Source organism: Phascolarctos cinereus, unplaced genomic scaffold (assembly GCF_003287225.1).
Source record: "Phascolarctos cinereus isolate Bilbo 61053 unplaced genomic scaffold, phaCin_HiC Scaffold_4;HRSCAF=312, whole genome shotgun sequence".
Taxonomy (NCBI): Eukaryota; Metazoa; Chordata; class Mammalia; order Diprotodontia; family Phascolarctidae; genus Phascolarctos; species Phascolarctos cinereus.
In genome coordinates, this window is record NW_027555847.1 from 520,483,148 (window position 1) to 520,505,655 (window position 22,508).

At 36.9% G+C, this 22,508-nt stretch overlaps 1 protein-coding gene and 1 long non-coding RNA gene across 4 annotated transcripts in view; one reads left to right on the forward strand and one right to left on the reverse strand.

Annotated features, from left to right (window-relative positions):
* MC2R (melanocortin 2 receptor) overlaps positions 1 to 6,003 on the reverse strand; it is a 30,951-nt gene extending 24,948 nt beyond the window's left edge. For both annotated transcript variants that reach the window (XM_020985612.2, XM_078153538.1), the window contains exon 1: positions 5,932 to 6,003. The gene's annotated coding sequence lies outside the window, so the exon portion shown is untranslated. The remainder of the gene's footprint in view (positions 1 to 5,931) is intronic.
* Positions 6,004 to 16,762: 10,759 nt separating this feature from the next.
* The window catches only part of LOC110207813 (uncharacterized), a 127,768-nt gene continuing 122,022 nt past the window's right edge, over positions 16,763 to 22,508 (forward strand). For both annotated transcript variants that reach the window (XR_013485724.1, XR_013485725.1), the window contains exon 1: positions 16,763 to 16,943. This is a non-coding gene — a long non-coding RNA (uncharacterized LOC110207813). The remainder of the gene's footprint in view (positions 16,944 to 22,508) is intronic.

Consider the following 22,508-nt stretch of genomic DNA (forward strand, 5'->3'; position numbering starts at 1 on the left):
TAGGAGTCTCATATGTGAGGAACAGAAAGTAGTCCAGTATGTTTGGACAATAGAGCATTTGAAGTCAAGTAATGAAAGCAGAAAAAGTAGGATATTTACAGCTTTATGTGCCAAACAGAGAATTTATATCATATCCCAGTAAGTGGGAACCACTGGAGCTTATTATATAAATACACCTGGGTTTTAGGAAAATCACTTTGGTATCTATGTGGAAGATGGTTTGGAGTAAGGAGAGACTTGAGGATTAGAAGAAAAATAGAAAGCTGGGAAACAATTTTTACAGCCAGTGTCTCTGATAAAGACCTCATTTCTCAACTACATAGAGAACTGAGTCAAATCTATAAGAATACAAGTCATCCCCCAATTGATAAATGGTCAAAGAATATGAACATACAGTTTTCAGATGAAGAAAGTAGTTATCTATAGTCATATGAAAAAATGCTCTAAATCACTTTTAATTAGAGAAATGCAAATTAAAACAACTCTGAGGTACCACCTCACACATATCAGATTGGCTAACATGACGAAAAAGAAAAATGATAAATGTTGGAGAAGATGTGGGAAAATTGTAACACTAATGCATTGTTGGTGGAGTTGTGAATTGATCCAACCATCCTGGAGAGCAATTTGGAACTATGCCCTAAAGGACTACAAAACTGTGCATATCCTTTGATCCAGCAATACCACTTCTATGTCTGTATCTCAAAGAGATCATAAAAATGGGAAAAAGACCCACATGTACAAAAATATTTATAGCAGCTCTTTTTGTGGTGGCTAAGAATTGGAAATTGAGGGGATGCCCATCAATTGGGAATGGCTGAACAAGTTGTGGTATATGATTGTAATGGAATGCTGTTGTTCCATAAGAAATGATGAGCAGGTGGACTTCAGAAACACCTGGGAAGACTTGCATGAACTGATGCTGTGAGGTGAGCAGAACCAGGAGAACATAGTACGCAGTAACAGCCACATTGTACAATGATCAACTTTGATAGACTTAGTTCTTCTCAGCAATGCAACAATCTAAGATAATTCCAAAAGACTCATGATGGAAAATGTTAACCACACCCAGAGAAAGAACTATGGAGTCTGAACGCAGATTGAAGCATACTATTTTTCCTTTTCGGTTTTTTTTTCTTTCTCATGGTTTTTCCCTTTGGTTCTAATTTTTTCACAGCTGACTAATGTAGAAATATGTTTAATATGATTGTACATGTGTGGCCTATATCAGATTGCATGCCATCTTGGGGAGGGAAGAGGGGAAGGAGAGGGAGAAATTAAAAACTCAAAATCTTATAAAAGTGAATGTTGAAAACTAAAAATAAATAAATAAATATTTTTAGAAAATAAACAAAAAAAAAAAGAGAGAGAGAGACAGACCTGAGGGAGGAACACTAATTAGAGGCTATTGCAACTGCCCAGCCAAGAGGTGATGAGTGCCTGAACAAGGGTTCTTTCTAGTCCCAAGATTCCATGATTCTGGCCTTGATGTTAGAGAGAGCAATGGAATGTCTCAGCAGGTTTCTACCTAAGCTAAGAACTCAAGTCCGCTTAGATTTTCCCTAGGCATCCTCTAACTAGATCCAGTATGGCACATGTAATGTACATTCCATGAATGCTGACAGACTGAGTCGGCACCAGCTAGGCCAGAATTGCCCTGATGTTTGTTGGTAAGTGAGCTTTGGAGGAATTTACTCCAGTGTAGCTATACTGAAGCTCTTAGAAACTCAATTGTTTTCATTTCTATAGCAGGCATGTTTAACTTTAAATTAAAGTTCATTGTCCAGCTAGCAGAGGCTACTGTTACTGCTTTGGTTGAACCATTCAGGAAGCTAAGAATAACCTGCCTATGCATTTGGCCCCAGCATTAGCTGTTGCATTAATTTATGAATTCAGTTCAACAAATGTCTATTAAATTTCTTCTGTGTATAAAAGTAATTTAAAAAGCATTTATTAAGTGTCTAAAATAATAGCTAACATTTTATGTAGTGCTTTAAAGTTGGAAAATGCTTTACATATATCATCATATTTGATTCCTATTATGTGCAAAGTGAGAGGCAGAATGGCACTTACCTCCCAAAGTCATGAGGATCCAATGAGATAATATTTACAAAGCTCTTTGCAAACCTTTAAGTGCCAAATAAATGCAAGGTGCTATTGTTATTATATGACAGTTTGTCTAATACTTTAAGATAGATCACATCCCCCCGAAGTCTCTTCTCCAAAATAAATGTCTTCAGTTTCTTCAAGCGGCTGGATGGCACAATATATAGAACTCTGGGTCTGTAGTCACAAAGGTCTGAGTTCAAATCTGGTTTCAGACATTAGCTGTGTGACTCTAGGCACTTAATCTCAGTCTCTTCCACTATAAAATGGGGCTTGTTATAGCACCTACCTCATAGGGTTGTTGTGAGGATTATATGATGTAATATTAGCAAGGAGGGTTTTAGCATGATGCCTGGTACATAGTAGGCACTTAGTAAATGCTTATTACTTTACCTTCAATGAATTCTAATGTGAAAGTCAGAAAGAGTTGGATTCAAATCTTGTCTTACACATGCTAGTGTGTGACTACAGATGAATCACTTTATGTGTCAACCAATTAATGTCTTAGGCTACTTTCTAGGATTACAAGTTATAGATGAATTGCTCATTTGTAGTAGTTGAGAGAGTTTTCACATCAGGAGTTCTGTATGTGAATGAAATCCTAAGTCTAGATCTAATATGTGTGTGTGTATCTATGCATTTATCATGCTAAATGTGGGAAAAAATTTTGATCATGCTTTTGATGAGCATCTGAAAGACCTATTGACTTTGGACGCAGTATAATATTGTAAGGAGCATGGCTCTGGAATCAAAGGACCTTGGCTCAAATTTTACCTCTGATATCTACTGGCAAGTAGGTGACTAGATTTGGAGGACTTGAATTCAAATCCTTACTAAGATATTGTCTGTGTGACTCTGAATAAGCCACTCACCTCTCTCAGTCCCTAGAATAGAGGGTAGAAAATGGGGATCCACCTTATAGGGTTGTTGTGACAATTAAATCAATAGTTTATATACAGTGTTTTGAAAACTTTAAAGCACTATACAAATATGAGCTATTATTATTACTGAGGCAGTTAGGTGGCACAGTGAATAGAGTGCCAGGCCTGGAGTCAGCAAGATTCATCTTCCTGAGTTCAACTCTGGCCTCAGACACTTAATATAGCTGTGTGACCCTGGGCAAGCCACTTAACCCTGTTTGCCTCAGTTTCCTCATCTGTAAAATGAGTTGGAGAAGGAAATGAAAAAGAACTCCAGTATGAGGTCATGAAGAGTTGAATATGACTGAAAATGACTGAACAGAAACATTATTATTATCATTACTGCCAGTGTAAGCTTGGGTTTCAGTATCTTCATCTATAAAATGAGGGAATTAGACAAGATGGTCTCTGAGATCTCTTCCAGTTCTACATGTTTGATCTTTCCCTGAGTATTAGACTTTTGTTTTCCTTTTCCTCTTTGATGTTACTAATTTCCATAAAATGTGCAGCGTGTAGCAAATTTAAATTACACCTGTCTCTGGAGATGTTAGGCAGGTTACTTTTGGGAAGAAGGGGACACGTCCTTGGGTCCTTGGCAACGTCATTTGCTCATTTGTGTAATTTCTTCAGATAAATGAGATAAAGGGAGCTGACCCTGACAAGTTACAAAATGCTGAAGGTTCTTTCCAAACTGGGGTGATTGGAGGCTGTTATGGGGATGGGAATAGAATTATGGAGTTGTACAGGCATAAGCACTTAGCATTAGGGAAAAATGGACTAAGGTGCTGATTGAACTGCATCATTTGGGAGAAATCAGACATCTGAGTTAGAACTTTGGTACCTTGGGCTGATTATTACAAGTATGGCTCCCCGCTCCTTGCCACACTTCCTTCAGCTTTCACATATCCTATATTTAGTCTCAAAGACTGCAACAGTAGGGAAATTATCAGCCCCCTGCATGATGCATAATTTCTCTAGGAAGCTTGAAGATCCCTTAGTTTCCTGTTATTAAAATGTACAATCTATATTCACGTAAGCAACTTCTTTCAGATAAAAGCCTCAAAAAGAATTAGAAATATCTACCACTAGTTGGAAGTTGTTTTTAAGAAGTAAATCTCTATCAAGGCACCATCATTTTTCAAATCACAAATCCTTGAGGTCATCTTTGACTCCCCTCTTCATAACCAGTCAATTACCAAGTCTTCATAATTTTTTTTAATTGAAAAGTTTATCAAAACATTTTCTTTCTTCCCCATTCCCACTGTAACATATTCAAAATGATACGGAAATTATTGTATGTTATTCTACCATGTCTAACAGAAATTCTGTGGTTTAGGGCCCATAATATATATTTTTCTGTTGACTAGAAACTGAAACTGGAAAGAAATAGCAATTTCAGGCAGAAATGAAATACAGCAATCTGGGAACAGTTCTATGAATCAATGAAGCTGAGTTGAAATTGGGGTTAGGGTTCATAGGTAGATGAGAAAGGACCAGTGGAGAAGGTGAGGTTGAAGACATAGGATAGAGAGTAGATAATAGATAAATCAAGTTCCTGGAGAAGGCAGGTCTGGATGTTATCAAACCTGGTACAGAAATTAGCCTTCTTTTGGGACAAGAATGAAGGAAACAAATAATAATATAAAGATTTATTATAGTGTTATTTGCACATGCACACACCCACATGTATGTATATATAATTCTATATAACCACATGCCTTTTCTGAATAAATCTGAAATTGCTGATGGGGAATATTTGCTTCAGAAAAAAAAATTACGTCTGTATTTGAGGGTAGGATTTCCCACCCTGTATACGCTGATCTACCAGCTAGCTGTTGTTGCCCCTCTCTGCTAACCTCCAAGGTTTGCCAAGATTTGGAGAGGGGTTTAAAGAGGGCAGTGGATACTTATTCTCTCACTCTGCTTAAAAATTTATTGTCAGCCTTGTTCCAGGTGTCTTAAAGCTTCATAGAAGGAGAAATATTTCTGCTAAAATGAAATAGAAGAAATGTTTCTCCTACAATGAACTAGGAGAAATATTTCTCCTAAAAAAGAAAGTTGAGGATCCATATTTGGAGAATGTGTGTTTCCTAAGCTTGGAAGAGAGATGAACATTACTCCTCCCTATTGATACTTCTCTTTCCTCCCCATTCTTATCTCACAGTATAATTATTATAAAACAATAAGCTGCTTAGATCTACATCTATTTTACAGTTGTCAACAACCTGGAATAGTGTATGTAGTGACTTGATTTTTACCAAGCTTTATGTAGCATACCCTATTACTACAAACCAGTCAATGAACCATACAAGTACCAAGACAAGCTGATCAGAAGTATAACATAAGACTTTTGTTAAGGAGACTCAGAAATAGAAATGAATCTTTTGACTAGAAGGGTTTTCAGATACTTATTCTGTGAACATAGTAACTACCTCCCCCTAGCCTTTTGACAAAGTCAACATCCTTGATTATCATGACAGCAATAGTCACATCTTATATGCCAGAAGAGTTGGGTGGACTAAAGGAAATCAATCTTTTCTCATGAGTGTGAAGAATACAAAATTATTTCCCTAAGTCTCGAAAGTCAGGGGCAAGAGCTTCTGCTTTTGATGTAGGTGATAACAACTGACCTGGAAGAAAGTAGAGAAAAAGCAACGAAATAAAAACTAAAGGAATGTGTGGAGAGAGACAGAGAGACAGACAGGGAGCAAAACTGACAGAGAGAAAGAGAAAAGAAAGAATAAAAGAAAGAATTTCCTGATTTCATAAGGAAAAGAAAATATTTAGGAAGGTGAGCTGGTGAATAATTCTTATTTTTCTCATTCTTTTTAGTCTTCTTAATTGTTCTAGGTAGCAACAGACTAAAAATTTAGGCAACTATGAAACTAGAAAAGCATGAACTTACCTTCAGCTGTGAAGCAAGATGCTTTCTGGCTGTGACCATGGAGAATGAGTTTACTTTGAAAGAAATTCAAATAGCATAGACCTTGTAATAGAGAATTCCTGGAACATATGTATCAAAAGAGAGACAGTTATTTTGTTATCATGACCTTGGATCAATGTCATATGAATTCAATTGCATACTTCTGAATATGAGCCTCAAAAACTGGAAGCACAGAACCTACTGAAAATGCTTCTCATGGAATTTACCTGCTAAGCAAGCACAGAAATTTTGCCTTTTCTCTTTTTTGAATGCAGTTCTAGAATTGAATTTTATTTTAGAATAAAAGAGCTATAGAAACGGGGACTCTGAAGATAGGATGCCATGGGAATGATTAGGAGTGGTTTTGTTTTATACTTTCCAACAAATTTTTCAAAACAGCTAGCAAACATTTGGTATATTATTAGTAATTTTGAAGTAGAGAACAAGTCAATTGCCCATATTTCACAAGACTAAACAATGAGATAGGTGATTATTTTATTATTTTTATATAGGAAGCTGTGTTCTCAAAAGCATGTAACACATCATAGGCCAGATGATAACACCTAAGTGTTCTGCCAATTTTCTATGATGACATATGTACTCAATACCCTTTGTCACATATGCATAATGATGATGCAGAAATCATTGTAAGTTGTTCCAACATGAGAAATTCAGTAGTTTAGTTAGAGCTGTGATTGAATATTTTCTGTTCACAGTGAACTGCTGATAAATATCAACCTCAAATAGAAAGCGAATGTAGCAATTTGGAAACAGTTCTCTGAATCCATGAGGCTGAATCACAACTAATGTCAAGGTTGTCAAATAGCAGTAACACCATTTGGAATATGTGGAATATGGTTTAAAAAAATACAAACCCTACGATTCTTCACTAAGGTTCTTTCATCTAACCTTCATTGCCTCTGTCTAATGAGTATCCTCTTTAATCTTCCTCTATAACACATCCACATCTTTCTCTTTTCTTCCCCAATCTAGTAAGGGGAAGGAGAAAGAAGTCCAAAGCAAATGCAGTTTGGATGTGGCTGTTTGTAAGTTGGAAAAATGGGCCAATAACCTCTCATGGACAACTAGGGAGAGTGTCAAGAAAGTTCTATTTAGCCTAATTTCCTCTGAGGGAAATTTATAATATTATTTACATTTATATAGGGCTTTAAAGTAAATAAAGCACTTTCCTCATAATAACTCCATTCACTCCAGGAGGTAGGGAAGCTGAGGCCTTCATGAAAGGTTAAGTGACTTGCATAATGACACAGCTAGGAAGTGTCTGAGGTGGGATTCAGATCCAGGACTCTTGACTTCATGTCTAGGGCTCTATCTACTGTACAATACTGCCTTTCATTACACATCAAATAGGTTGGCAGACTCTTGAGCATGCTACTTTGAGGGGAGATGTCACAGGTACAAGATGAAGGAAAAAGGCCTAATTAGCAGAACACTAACTAGATTTCCTAAATAATCCAAATTGAGAAAAGGAAATTGATTTAGCTATAAAGAATTACTGGAGGAGTGGGGAACAAACCTAGTCCAGGTAGATTAAAAGGTGGATTCTAACCAAACTTTTTAAGAAAAATAACCCCTATACTACATAGATTGTTCCTTAAGAAAGAAAATATTCTGCCAAACACTTTTTGTGGGACCAAAGCCAGGGCAGGATATAGAAAAGAAAGAAATGCCTTGACCAATATCATTAATGAATATTGATTCAAATATTTAAAATAAAATCTTGAAAAAGTATTATAGTAATTTGTTCAAATGAACTTTCACTGTGATTAAGCTGGATTTATGTTGGGGATATAGGGATGCTTAAACATTAGGAAAACCCCATAATTATAATAAAAACTGTACCATAAAATACATGATTATATTAATAGATGCAAAAAACCTTTTGATGAAGTATAATACTAATTTATGCTAAAAAACCAACAAAGCTTAGACATAGAAGGATATTTTTATATTATAAAATATATTTATATAAAATCAAATGCTAGCATGATTTTCAGAAAGAAACATTAAAAGCTTTCTCAGTAACTATCAATAAATCAATGAACAAATATTTATAAAGTACTTACTATGTGCCATGCACTGTGCTAATAAGCGCTGGGGATACATATATGTGTGTGTGTATATATACATATATATATATATATATATTTATACATACATACATATATATATATGCATATATACACACACACACATACACACAATACAGGATAAATTATATATAAGATAAACCAGAAATGATTAACTGAGAAGGCATTAGAGTTAAGAGAGGTTAGGGAAAGCTTCTAGTAAAAGAAGGGATTTTAGTTGGGACTTAGAGAAATCCAGGGAGATCAATAGGCAGAATGGAGAAGGGAGAGCATTCCAGACATGGGGAGCAGCCATTAAAAATTCCTGGGGCTGAGAGAGATGGAATTTCTTGCTCATGGAACAGCCAGGAGGTCAGTAACACTGGACTGAAGAGTACCTGTTGGAAAGTGAGGTGTAAGAAAACTGGAAATATAGGAGGGGGCTAGGTTATGAAGGGCTTTGAATGCTAAATGGAATATTTTCTATTTGATCCTGGAGGCAATAGAGAGTCATTGGAGTTTATTGAGTAGAGGAGTGACCTGATTAAACTTGTGCTTTAGGAAGATCACTTCAAATAAACAAAAAGTCAATAAAACAAGGGTGCCCTTTTTTCCACTGTTATTTGACATAATTCTAAAAATGCTAGCAATAGTAGTAAGAAAGGAAGTTAACTGAAGACACAAAGATGGGTAAAGAGAGGACAAAAAATATCTATTTGCTGTTGATATAATGGTTTACTTTGAAAATCCTAGGGATTCAATAAAGAAACTAATTGAGACAATAGCTTCATTAAAATAGAGGGTTACAGAATAAATGTACAAAATCAACAACATTTCTATATATCAATAAGAAAACACAGAAAAGGATTATGGAAAGGGAAAACTGACCTCATTATTTTCCACCTCTCCACCCGCCTCATCCTAAGTTCTCTGTTACTGTCAAGGGCATCCCTTTCCTACCAGTTACTCATGCATGCAACTTAGGTGTCATCCTTGACTTTTCACTCTCTCTTACCCACTACATTTAATCCATTGCTAAATCAAGTTGATTCTACCTTTACAATATCTCTTCTATCACCTCATGCCTGGACTGTTGAAATAACCTGCTGCTTTGTCTCCTTGATTCAAGTCCCTCTCCACTCCAGTCTATTTAGCTATCAAACTGATCTTCCTGAAATGCAGCTCTGATCATTTTATAAACTGTTACCTCCAGGATCAAATATAAAATTATTTGTTTGTTTTTTAAAACCCTTCATAACCTGATCCTGTCCTACCATTATTATATCTTTTACTATACTGCCCTCCACATAATCTATAACCCTGTGACAGCAGCTTTCTAGCTGTGCCTAGAACAAGATAACCCATCTCTTGATCCCATGCATTTTCACTGACTGGATCCTATAATTGGAATACTCTCCCTCATCTCTGCCTCCTGGCTTTCCTAGATTCCTTCACACCTTAGCTAAAATTTCCCCTTTAGCAAAAAGCATTTCCTGGTCCCCCTTAATGTTAGTGCCTTCCCTCTATAAGTATGTCCAATTTTATATATCTCTATAAGCTCTGTGTTTTATATGCACCTAGGTATTTACGTGTTATCCTCTCCATTAGATTGTGAGATCCTTGAGGACAGAACTTTTTTTTTGCCTTAAAAAAATTTCCAGTACTTAGCAGAGTTTGACACATTGTAGGTACTTAATAAATGCTCGTTGATTTAACTTGACTTGAAATTCCATTCAAAATAACCATAAGGTTGTCTTGGGAGTCACTGTACAAATTACAATACCTATATAGATTTAATTACAAAATTCACCTTCAAGAAATAAAGATCTATTTAGGTGACTGGAGGGATATTCAGTGTTCATGTCTGGAACATGGTGACAATAAATAAAATGATATTACCAAAATTAATTTATAGAATTATTTCTTTATCAATTAAACTAATAAGGATATATTTTGTAATTTGTTTGGAGGAACAAATGATCTAGAATATCAAAAGAAATAATGAAAAAGGAACTTGGATGGCAATAGCCCATCCAGACCACAATCTGTATTATAAATAAGCATCAAAGCTATTTGGTATTGGTTAGAAATAGGAAAATAGATCAATAGAACAGACTAGATAAGGCCAAATAAAAAACAGTTGAATTCAATAATCTCCCATAAACCTGAAAATAAGTAACAAACTAGGAAAGAACTCACTGTTTAATAAGAATTACAGGCAAAACTAAAAATCAATCTGGAAGAAAATAGGTTTATGTCAGTATCTTATATAACATACCAAATAAACTTAAAGTGAATTCATGAAGTGAAAATTAAAGATCATCCCACAAAAAAGTGAGAAGAAAATCAGATTATGTGCCATGTACACATGTAGCAGTTAGGTGCTGCACTGGATCGAACACTGGCCAGGAGTCAGAAAGACCTGAATCCAAATCCAGCCTCAGATGCTTACTATTTGGGTGACTCTGAGCACATTACTTAACCTCTCTCTACCTCAGTTTCTTCAGACATAAACTGGAGATTATAATAGCCCCTACCACACATGTTTGTTGTGAAGATCAAATGAGATGATGTTTGTAAATGCTTAGTGCACAACCTGGCACATAAAAGGCACTTAATAAACACTTATTCCCTTCCCAGACCTGTCCCATACCTTCCTTTTCACCTATGTCTGGGTAGTGAGTTCTTAACTAAACAAGGGATAAAGATTACAAAAAGTAAAACAGATAATTTTGACTATATGAAACTGAATAAAAGCAGTGCCACAAAAATCAGAAGGGAAGTATTTGAACTAGGAAAAAAAAGTCACTTTGTACACTTGATATTTTGTTGATTTGATTTTTTGTCTTCTTTTTCTCAGATTGGCAAAAGGTTTATTAATGTTATTAGTTTTTTTTTAAATAACACTTAGTTTTGTTGATAATTTGTATAGTCATTTTGGTTCCTAGTTTATTGATTTCTCCTTTAATTGTAAATATCTCTTCTTTTGTGATTCTTTTGGGTTCATTTGGTGATTGTCAAATTTTTTAAAATGCATATTCAGTTCATTATCTCTCTCCTTTTCTATTTTGTTAACATTTGTTTATAGGAATATGTTTTTTTTTCTTTGAGAACTGTTTTAGCTGCATCCCATAAATTCTGATATAATGTTTCATCATTATTTTCTTTAACATAATTGTTAATTTCTATGATTTGTTTTTTGACCTGCTTATTATAGAGGATTTCATTTTAAATCTCATTTTGGGTCAATGTCTTTTGTTTGTTTTTACCATTTTCTTGTGTTATTGTTTATAAAAGATGTCTGTTATTTATTCCTTTTTACATTTATTTGCAATCTCTCTGTGCCCTAGTACATGCTAAATTGTTTAAAATGTTTCCATATAGTGCTTAGAAATATACATATTCTTTAGCAGTCCTTTTCAGAAGACATCATAAGTGTTTTAGCTCTAGTTTCTCTAATAGCTTTTTTTTCAATTCTATACATTCCTTTTGTTCATCTTTCTATTAGGTTTGTCCAAAAGGAAGAAAGAAAGGGACATTGCAACTTCCTCTGATTATTGTATTACTGTCTATATCTTCCCATAATTTAGTTAATTTTTAAAAATGAATTTAGGTGCCAAGGCATTTGGAGCACATAAATTTAACATTAATATTGGTTTGTTGTTTATGGTTTCTTTTAGCATGATGTAGTCTCCTTATTTATCTTTTTTTGAGAGATGCAGCTAGGTGGCAGAGTGGACAGAATACTAGGCTTAGAATTAGGAAGATGTGAATTTAAATCTGGCCTCAAACACTTGAGAGCTCTGTGTCACTGGACAATCACTTCACCTCAGTTTCCTCAATTATAAAATGGGGATAATGATAGTACCTACCTCCCAGAGTTGTTGGGAAGACCAGATAATTTGTAAAGTGGTTAACACTGTGTTGTGCACATGGCAGGTGATCAATAAATGCTTCTTTTCTTTTTTTCTTTTTTATGTATAGTACTTCTTGTGGAAGGATCATGTTGTTTTTTTTGTGGGGGGAGGGCATAGGGTATATTTAGGGAATACTAGAACCTCTGGTGTAAGGGCTGCTAAGTCTTTTCAGGGTTGCTTTCCACCTTTGGAGTCCACCTGATCCATCCAACTCTCATTTGTGGTTCCAAGAAGCTCTAGAAGGACATTAGCCACACTCCAGTAAACCATTACAACCGAGGGGCTAAACCAGGTTGAAGGTAACTGAAGAATATCAAATCCTTTGGTTAGTTAGAGGGGCATCTACTCCAAGCATGTGAAGACTTCCCTTAGTAGAATCGGCTGATGAGAGCAACTGGTTCCACTGGTCGTGAAGACAGCTGAAGCAGGCACTGCAGAGTGCTTAGAGCTTGGTCAGACAACAAAGATGCCAAGGTCATTCACTGCATCCTGAGACATCACTAATTCTCTTGACTTTGTCCTGCCATTGGATTTGCTGACTCTGGAAGATAGAGTGAGGCCAATGACATCATTCAACTCTGACTTACTTAAATCCAATTTATGTATGAATCAAAAGATATCACCCATACCATTTTACCATTATTTTCTACCTCAAAGTCCTGTGGTGACAGAAGGTGACAAAGCAGCAGGTGCAGATACATTGGGAGCTGTAGTTACAACCTGGCAGACAGGTAGCCCAGCTCATAGAGTCATCTTGTCCCTGGAAGCAGCAGTGGGATTTGGCAGCCTCTTGGATGTCTGAGCAGCTTTCCCCCTTCTTCCAATTTTTAAATTTTTATTTAAAGTTTTGTGTTTCAAATTCTATACTTCCTTTCCTCCCTCCCCTTCTTTTACCCTTCCCTTCCCTGAGATGGTAAGCAATCAAATATGATTTACACATGTGCAATTATGTAAAACATTTACATATTTGTCATTTTGTATAAGACTTGAATAAAAGAAAAAAATGAAAAATTGTATGTTTCAGTCTGTTTTCAATCAATATCAGTTCTTTCTCTGGAGGTGGATAGTATGTTTCATCATTAGTCCTGTGGGATTGTCTTGGATCATTGTATTGATGAGAATAGTTAAGTCACTCACAGTTTTTCATCGGTCAATATTGCTGCTACTATGTACAATGTTTTACTGGTTTTGTTCACTTCACTATGCATTAGTTCATGTAAGTCTTTCCAGGTTTTTCTGAAGTCATCTTGCTTGTCATTTCTTATTGCACAATAATATTCCATCACAATCATATACCACAGCTTGTTTAGCCATTCCTCAATGATGGACATTCCTTTGATTTCTAATTCTTAGCCATGACAAAAAGAGCTGCTATAAATATTTTTGGAGAAATAAGTGCGTTCTTTCTTTCTTTCTTTCTTTCTTTCTTTCTTTCTTTCTTTCTTTCTTTCTTTCTTTCTTTCTTTCTTTCTTTCTTCCTTCCTTCCTTCCTTCCTTCCTTCCTTCCTTCCTTCCTTCTTCTTTCTTTTTTCTTTCTTTCTTTTTTTTTCTTTCTTTCTTCTTTCTTTCTTCTTTCTTTCTTTCTTTCCTTCCTTCTTTCCTTCTCTTCCTTTTTCTTTCTTTCCTTCTTCTTTCTTCTTTCTTTCCTTCTTTCTTTCTTTCTTTCTTTCTTTCTTTCTTTCTTTCTTTCTTTCTTTCTTTCTTTCTTTCTTTCTTTCTTTCTTTCTTTCTTTCTTTCTTTTTCTTATGCCTCTGGAATGTAGACCTAGCAGTAGTACTGCCAGATCAAATGGTATGCACAGTTTTATAGCCCTTTTGGCATAGTTCCAAATTGCTCTCCAGAATGGTTGGATTAATACACAACTCAAGCAACAATGCATTAGTGTTCCAATTTTCCCACATCTCTTCCAACACCCAACATTTTCGGTTTTTTGTCATATTAGCCACTCTGATAGGTATGAGGTGGTACCTCAGAGTGGTTTTAATTTGCATTTCTCTGACCAGTAGCAGTTCAGAGCATTTTTTCATATGACTATAGAGAGCTTTGACTTTGTCTGAAAACTATCTGTTCATATCCTTTGACCATTTATCAATTGGGGAAAGAATTGTATTTTCATAAATTTGACTCAGTTCTCTATACATTTAAGAGATGAGGCCTTTATCAGAGATACTTGAAACATTTCCCCCTCAGTTTTCCTCTTTCCTTATAATTTTGGTTGTGTTGGTTTTGTTTGTGTAAAACTTTAAAATTTTATGTAATCAAAATTATCTCTTTTATATTTTGTAATGCTCTCTATATATTCTTTGATCCTAAATTCTTCCCTTATCTACAAATCTGACAAATAAACTATTCCATACTCTCTTAATTTGTTTATAGTTATCACCCTTTATATGTAAATCATGTACCTGTTTTGATTCTATCTTGGTATAAGGTGTGAGATGTTAGTCTATACCTAATTTCTGTCATACTGTTTTCCAGTTTTCTCAGCAGTTTTTGTCAAATAATGAGTTTTTTGTTCCAAAAGCTCGGATCTTTGGGTTTATCATTTACTAGATTATTATGGTCATTTACTATGATATAATTTGTACCTAATCTCTTCTACTGATCTGCCACGCTGTTTCTTAGCCATCACCAGATTGTTTTGATTATTACTGCTTTATAATACAGTTTGAGATCTAGTGTGGCTAGGCCACCTTCTTTCACATTTTTTTTCATTGATTCCTTTGATATCTTTTCCCTCCTCACAAGTGTTTTACTTCTGATCATTGCCTTCCCTAATATACCCTCTCTTTTATCAGACCCCTTTCCCCTTTCTATTATCCCTGTTCTGTTTTACTTCCTTACAGGGTAAGATAGATTTCTATATCCAACTGACTGGGTATGTCATTCCTTCTTTGAGTGAATTTTTATGAGAGTAAGGTTTAAGCTTTGCCTGCCACTCCAGCCCCCATCTTCCCTTCCATTATAATAGCTCTTTCTTGCATCTTATTTGGGATAATTTATCTCATTCAATCTCACCCCTCCTTCTTCCAGTACAATATCCTTTCTCATCCCTTTATTTTTTTTATTTTTTGGGTATCATCCTATTAAAGTCACCTTATATACACACCTTCTCTTTACATATGCTCCTTCTAATTGCTCTTATAGTAATAAAGCTAAGAGTTATAAATATTATCTTGCCATATAAAAATATAAATAGCTTAGCCTTATTAAATTTCTTATGTTTTCTCTTTCTTGTTTCTTTTTTATCTTTTTATGTTTCCCTTGAGTCTTGTGTTTGGAGGTCAAATTTTTTATTCAGCCCTGGTCTTTTAATTAGAAATGCTTGAAAGTCCTCTATTTTGTTAAATATCCATATTTTCCCCTGAAAAATTATATTGAAGTTTGCTGGCTGGGTGATTCTTGGTTGTAATCCTAACTCCTTTTTCTTCCTATGCATCATATTGCAAGCCCTCCTGTTCTTTAACGTAGAAGCTGCCAATTCCTGTGTAATCCTGACTGTAGCTCCATGATATCTGAATTATTTCTTTTTGGCTGCTTGCAATACTTTTTCCTTGATCTGCGAGCTGTGGAATTTGGCTATGATGTTCCTGGTAGTTTTCATTTTGGGAATCTCTTTTAGGTGGTGATTGGTGAATTCTTTCAGCTTCTACTTTACCCTCTGGTTCTAATGTATCTAATGTATAACAGTTTTCTTTGATAATTCTCTGAAATATGTTGTCCAGGCTTTAAAAAAACCTTTTTTTTAATCATGGCTTTCAGATACTCTGATAATCCTTATATTATCTCTCCTGGTTCTATTTTCTAGGTCAGTTGTTTTTCCAATGAGAAATTTCCCATTTTCTTCTATTCTTTTTTACTTTTTAAAATTTTATTTTGCCATATCTTGATGTCCCATAGAGTCATTATTTTTCACTTGTGCAATTCTAATTTTTAAGGAATTATTTTCTTCAGTGAGCTTTCATACTTCCTTTTCCATTTGGCCACTTCTATTTTCTAGGGAGTTATTTTCCTCAGTAAATTTTTGTTTATCTTCTCCTATGTTATTGATTCTTTCTTATGATTCTCTTGGATTACTCTCATTTCTTTTCTCTTGTACTTTTTTTCCCCTTGTACTTCTTTAATTTACTTTTTAAAATCCTTTTAAAATTCTTCCAGGAATTCTTTTTGGGCCTGACACCAAATTACATTTTTCTTTGAGGTTTCACACATAGCCATTTTCACACTATCATCCTCTTCTAAGTTTATGCCTTGATTCTTCCTACCACCATAGTAACTTTATGAAGTTAAGCTCAATTTTTTTTTGCTTATTTTTTTCTGCCTTTTTTTGGTGGCTTGGTGTTTTTATGTGAAAGATGTGCTTTCTTCTTGCACTGGCCCAAGATTTTTGTGCTATGGCTGGGAATCTTACTGCTGACTTTCACTGGGCTTCAGGGCTTAGCTACTTGCTTTCCCTGGAGGGCAGGGTTCTCCTCTGGCTTGTATTGGGCCTTCAGGTTGGCCTCTCCTGGGTGCTGGCTTACTCCAGAGGTGGGGACTTGCTGCTGGGTTGCTATGGCAACAGTCTTTCTGGTGGCTGGCCTCAGAGGAGGGATCTTGTTGCTGATCTGCCTCAGGGGTGGGGTCCTGCTGCTGGGTTGCTATGGGAACAGGGTCTCTCTGCTGGCAGGCCCCAGGGGTGGTGTCTTGCTATGGTCAGCCCCAAAGAGGTTTCACTACTGGTCAGCAATGGGGTCAAGGCCTTTTGGTGGCTTGTGCTGGGGGGGGGTGTTGCTGGGGTGGGCCCTTGCTACTCAGCACAGAGGCCTCACTTGCCTCGGGGACCGCTGGTTTACCAGAGGGTGGGGCCTTGTTGGGGGCTTGCCCCGGGCTTGGAGCCTTGCAACAGGCCCCCTGATTGTAAGGCTGGCTGCTGCTGATGCTGCTGCTGTTCTTGGACCTTGCTCCCCTCCAATCCCAGTGAGATAGAGCTTTTCTGCTGGGCTGGTAAGCTGCTTCCCTGCTCCTAGACCTGAGGGGGTTTCTAGTTGTTTGGAGGGAAATTTGGGAGGGTTTCAGAGGATTCCTTCCTCACTCTGCCATCTGGGCACCAGAAGTCCTGAGCAGCTTTTTGATGACCACACTGCTCACCTCCTGGTGTGAGGAAGGGGCTAGAAAAGATACCATAAACATTGTCTGCTTCATGCAAACTTGGCCTTCTTACTACAACAGGCAAGGATCTCACACTGGTTAAAACACAAAAAAGTGTGCTAATTGAGAAAGGTAGGTAATAAGGATTAACTGTCTCTGCTAATTTATCAAGTTGTTACCTTGTTAAGATTGTTGGTGTCTTCAAATGTTGAGACAGCCACAAATATTTTATTTCTTGTATATAATTATCATGTTGGAGAGTTTCAAGAGATTGTGAGGCTAGGATAAAAGGTTTTAGGCTTCCATATTAGTCATGTGACCTAGAAGTCAAGTTAATGAACTTTGTTGTTGTTATTTCGATTGTATCTGACCCTTCTTGACCCCATTTGGGGTTTTCTTGGCAAAGATACTGGAGTGGTTTTCCATTTATTTCTCTAGCTCATTTTACAGAGGAGAACTGAGGCAAACAAGATTAAGTGACTTGCCCAGGGTCACACAGCCAATAAGCGCCTGATGCTAGATGAATTCAGGTCCTCCTGACACTAGGGGCAGTGCTTTATCCACTGCACCACCTACCTGCCCTTCAAAGATATAGTAATAACAAAAGGACACAGTTTCCCTCCTAACACCTTGGGGACAAATTCTACGGGGAGAATGGGTTCAAATTTAGCTCAGTGGCAAATTTGCAATAGCCAAGCATATTGATTCACTCCATGCATGTACTAATTTCCAAGATGTGTATATAATCTCTTCATCTTTGTGTAATGCCTTTTCATAGCCTACCATATACACAAACTAATGTAACTTCTAATCATCAAAATTTGTTCTGTATTTCTTCTCCTTAGAGCCTTCTTTTTACTTTAGAAACAAACAATACCATCTCCCACCCCCCAACCTGGGCTATTTGTTTTTTAAAAATAATTTTTATTTAACAAGCATTTTTCTCATTCTCTTCATCTCCTATACCCTCTCCCTAACTTTTAAAAAAGAAAAAAACCCTTTATAATAAATACATATCAAGCAATAAAATTCCTCCATTAGTCATGTCTAAAAATGTATATCACTTTGTATACTTAATCTATTTGTGTTAGAGCCAGCTTGTATTGGTCCATGACAGCCTATTGTTAAATTTTCAGTGTAAGCATTTACGTCTTGGAAATTTGCAATTGCTATGAATTGGGGCTTGATTTACTGTTCTGTTGATTGTCTAGATGTAGGAAAATGATGGAGAAAAATGTTAATCATAGAAATTAAAATGAAAAATAAGATGTACATTTTTTTCAGAGCCCTGATTTTTAAACATTTACTAGAACACCTCTGAGTGGATACCATTCCTCATTATGAGTTATCATAGTCATAAAATGGTCATTGCATTAAACAAAGGTCCTAAGTCTTTCCAGGCATAGCAAGTGATGATATAGTCCTTGACTCTGGATAAGCTCAGGTCAAGAGACAGATATGCCAAGATGTCAAAAAGTACACTGAGAAGAGAGAAGTGGGGAGTTCTCTGGACATGGAGATATTTTCCCCCCTTTTCTTGAGATCTGATGTTACATCACTAATGTAGTGCCAAGAGATTTCAACACTCCTTCTGATTGCCTTCTTTGCAGACTGAATGAAGTTCATGCCCTTCCAGACCTTCTGTTCATGTCCCTCTGGAGAGCAGGAGTGGTTTTCATATCTTGAAGATGTAGTGTTACTGTGGCAATGGGCAAGTTGTTTTCCCAATATTTGCATCTTCCCTCGAGTAACCTTGTGTTTTGGGCCAGCTTGAGCTCAGAGCCTTTCATCCCTGACGGCAAGGAGGAAGAAAGGGGATTTGTTTGGGACAAAGGTATTGGCAATACTTGAAGAGAAGTGATTCTAAAACAAAAAATAGCAATGCTTGCTATTTTAAGTAAAATTTCTCATTTTCACTATGCTACGACATGATATAATTAGTGGTAACATGGGTTGTTGTTTTCCAGGGATTTATTCTGAGTGGGAATGGAGACTGAATCAAAGAGAAAGGTCTCAGAAGGTCTTTGGGGGGTGGTAGCAAGAACATAGTGCTAAATAGACAGCCCCCCACCTACCCATTTATCCTCCTGACACATTAATAAGGCATTCATTGCTATTAATATGGTAATGTGTTATTACTCTTGTGGAATTTATTAATATTTGACTGTGTAGATAATACCTTAACCTAAAATAGAGCATTGAACTGAGAAGGGTCTTTGGGAAGGAGGAAAAAGCAGGAAGTCAGGTGACTGAGCCAAAGAGAAGGGTCTGAGAAAGGTCTTTGTTGGGGGGCGTTGGGAATAGCGGGGAGGCAGTGTTAGAAAGACTGCCTCCACCTACCCATTCATCCTCCTGACACATTAATAAGGCATTCATTGCTCTTAATGCATTAATGTGTTAATCTTCTTGTAGAATATATTAACATTTTATTGTGTAGACAAGACTTAAAATTGAACATCAAGGGTAGGTATCTCAGGCTGGTAAGACAAATCTCTCGAGATTGTATTTGGGAGGAATTCAAGACATCTTCATATTATGCACAAGATGATCGAATCTCCTATAGTCCTTTCCGTGAAAAATGATTTTTCTTAGTAATCATTATCTTGGAGACTCAGAACTTCCCTTCATCCCCCTTTCTTCCAAAGTTCAGTTTCTTCTTCTGAAGGGCACTGAGATCTAATCTAATGGGTGTATTTCCTGCTCATTGTATTGCCCAGACTGGTCTGGGAAAATGTTGATTCCTTCCTATTGTCAAAATAGGTGATATAAAAATTGATGCTTCTATGACCAAGACTAAGTGACCTAAATGTGTACCCCCAAGCCCCTCATTTTAAATAGACCACATCCCAGTGTGTTGACAAATCAGTGTTGCTTAGCACCCCTTGGGAATATCTACTCTTCAAAGGGCATATAACTGTACCCCCACCCAAATTGAGCCAGTTTTGGATTGGATCCCTTAGGTGGGCCCAGTTGTGGAATGCAACATCTATGAAATGCATGCATGTCACCAGCTTGAGAAAAATTAAAAATATGGACACAAATTAATTTCATTTGTCTTTCTTAGATCAAATTCTGAGAGGCTTATCCTTCCTAGTCCAAGATCTACACTTTATAATTTACCATAGGATCTTAGATTTAAAACTTCAAACTTTGTAGTGGCTTTACAAGTCCCACAAACTTTTTGTGTGCAGAGACTATTTTATTCATTGTATTTGCCTCCCTAGTATTCAGCACATAGGTGCTTAATAAATACTTGTGGATTGATATATTCAAATTCTTTATTGAATAGAAGAGAAAACTGCCCATAGGAAGTAAAATGCCTTGCTCAAGGTCACATGTGTAGTAAATGGCAGAACTGGAATTCAAACCCTGGTTCTATGATTCCACTGTATCACACCATGATTCTAATCCAATATAATAGATGGCCACCTACACAGGTGATTGGTATTGGTTGAAAGAGTATTTAGAGCAATTATTCTATTGGGATAATCTGAGGATGGCTTTGATGAGGTCTAGAGGTTTAGGAGTTTCAGAACCCCAAAATCATGACACATGGGTCCTGTCTGAATGAATTCCACCCAAACCTTCTTTCAGCCAGAATCAAGGTTTATTAAAGATCTGCCATATTGGCCAGACTCTTAAAGAATCTGAATATTTGTGAGTTATTGGCTAGGTTCTTAAGGAATCTGAGCACCTTAATGGAGACAAGATGGACCTTATATATGGAAAGACTGTGGGAGAGATCTAGGGATCCAAGGGAGAATCAGTCTTCATAGGATTAAGGGTGGGAAGTGGCCTGGAGCCATAAGGATGTGAGACAATGGAGGGCTAGGCTAGGTTGAGGGTAACAGAGAATTGGGAGATTGAGCATCTGCATAAGGAAAATCCAGTTGATAGGGTTATAGCCTCAGGTGAAATCCAGAGATTTGGCCATGGGAGAAAGTCCAGGGTTTTTCCTTTCTGGGGTCCAGATCCCAACCCCATCAGCTTGAGAGTTTGGGAAAGAAAATCTTGGAAGGAAAAAGGATCACTGATATCAAGCAGACATTTTGGGTGAAACCCCTGCGGCACATTTATGGGAGGGCATGGACAAGAGTGGCAAGTCCCCCAGGACAGGCAGGCATGAATGAGTTTCAAATTGAATTATTGGAGGAAATATTTATATTGAGGAAAGATCAAATACAGAGAGAGAAGAAAAAGTAGAAGGCATGGGTGTGCACACACACTCATGTGCGCACATATGCACCTGCACACACATACAAGCCTCCAGCCAGGATAAATGAATATTTTGGGAATGTCTTTCAAGCTCAGCAGAAGGGGAAGTAGATCCAGCAGTTTAGCCCTCTGTCTAACACATTTGGCCCTTACAGTTTATCAGTTGCCTGTCTGTGCTGTTAGGATCTGAATGTCCACAATAGGGATGGTCTCTGAAGTAACTTTGTGTGTGGAGTTTTAACATAAGATGTACTTTGGATGGCAATACTTGGAAAAAACATGCAGATCTTCTGTAAAAAAACCTGCTCTTTTCAGATTAATTTTGAGGAGAAAAATCTTAAGAAAATAATATAACAATATGGGAATTGATATACATGTGCTGAGGTGGGACTGCAACTCGGGTCTTTCAGACTCCAGGATTATTAGTTCTCTAGCTGTGTCCTGCATTCTCTAATGGGACATGTATAAGTCTTATTGAATGGGACATGTATAAGTCTTATTGAAATTACTCTTCAGTCACTTGGCTTCTTTGTTATTTGTCTTAGGCAAGTGACTATTTTCAGGGATAGTATTGAGGTTTAGGAGTTTAGGGATGCTGGGACCCCCAAATCACAACAAGCACCCAAAAGAATTCGACCCAAGCCTTTATTCAGCCAAAGACAAGGTTTATTAGAGCATTCATCATATTGGGCAGACTCTTAAGGAATCTGAGCAGTGGCTAGATTTTAAGAACCTGAGCACCTTAATGGAGGCAAGATGAACCTTACATACAGAAAGACTGTGGGAGCGATCTAGGAATGGCCAAGTAGGTTTTCAGGGACAGTGATAGGGTGCCAGGGACTTGGACCACCTGGCCTAGGGAGAATGTAGCCCAGTTAGCAGTCAGGGTGCGGAAGTGACCAGTGGCCGGGGGCCATAGGGAGGTAAGACAATGGAGGACTAGGCTAACAGAGGGTTGGGTAACAGAGAATTGGGAGATTGAGTGTAGCCACAATGAAAAACCAGTTGATGGGATTATAGCCTTGGGTGAAAGCTAGAGATTTGGCTTTGTGGGAAAGTCCAGGGTTTCTCCTTTCTAGGGTCCAGATCCCGACCCCATCATTATCAGATTAAGCACACACACACACACACACACACAGACACACACACACACACACACAGAGAATAAAACCTGGAACAAATATGAAAGGACCAAAGGTCCTTTCA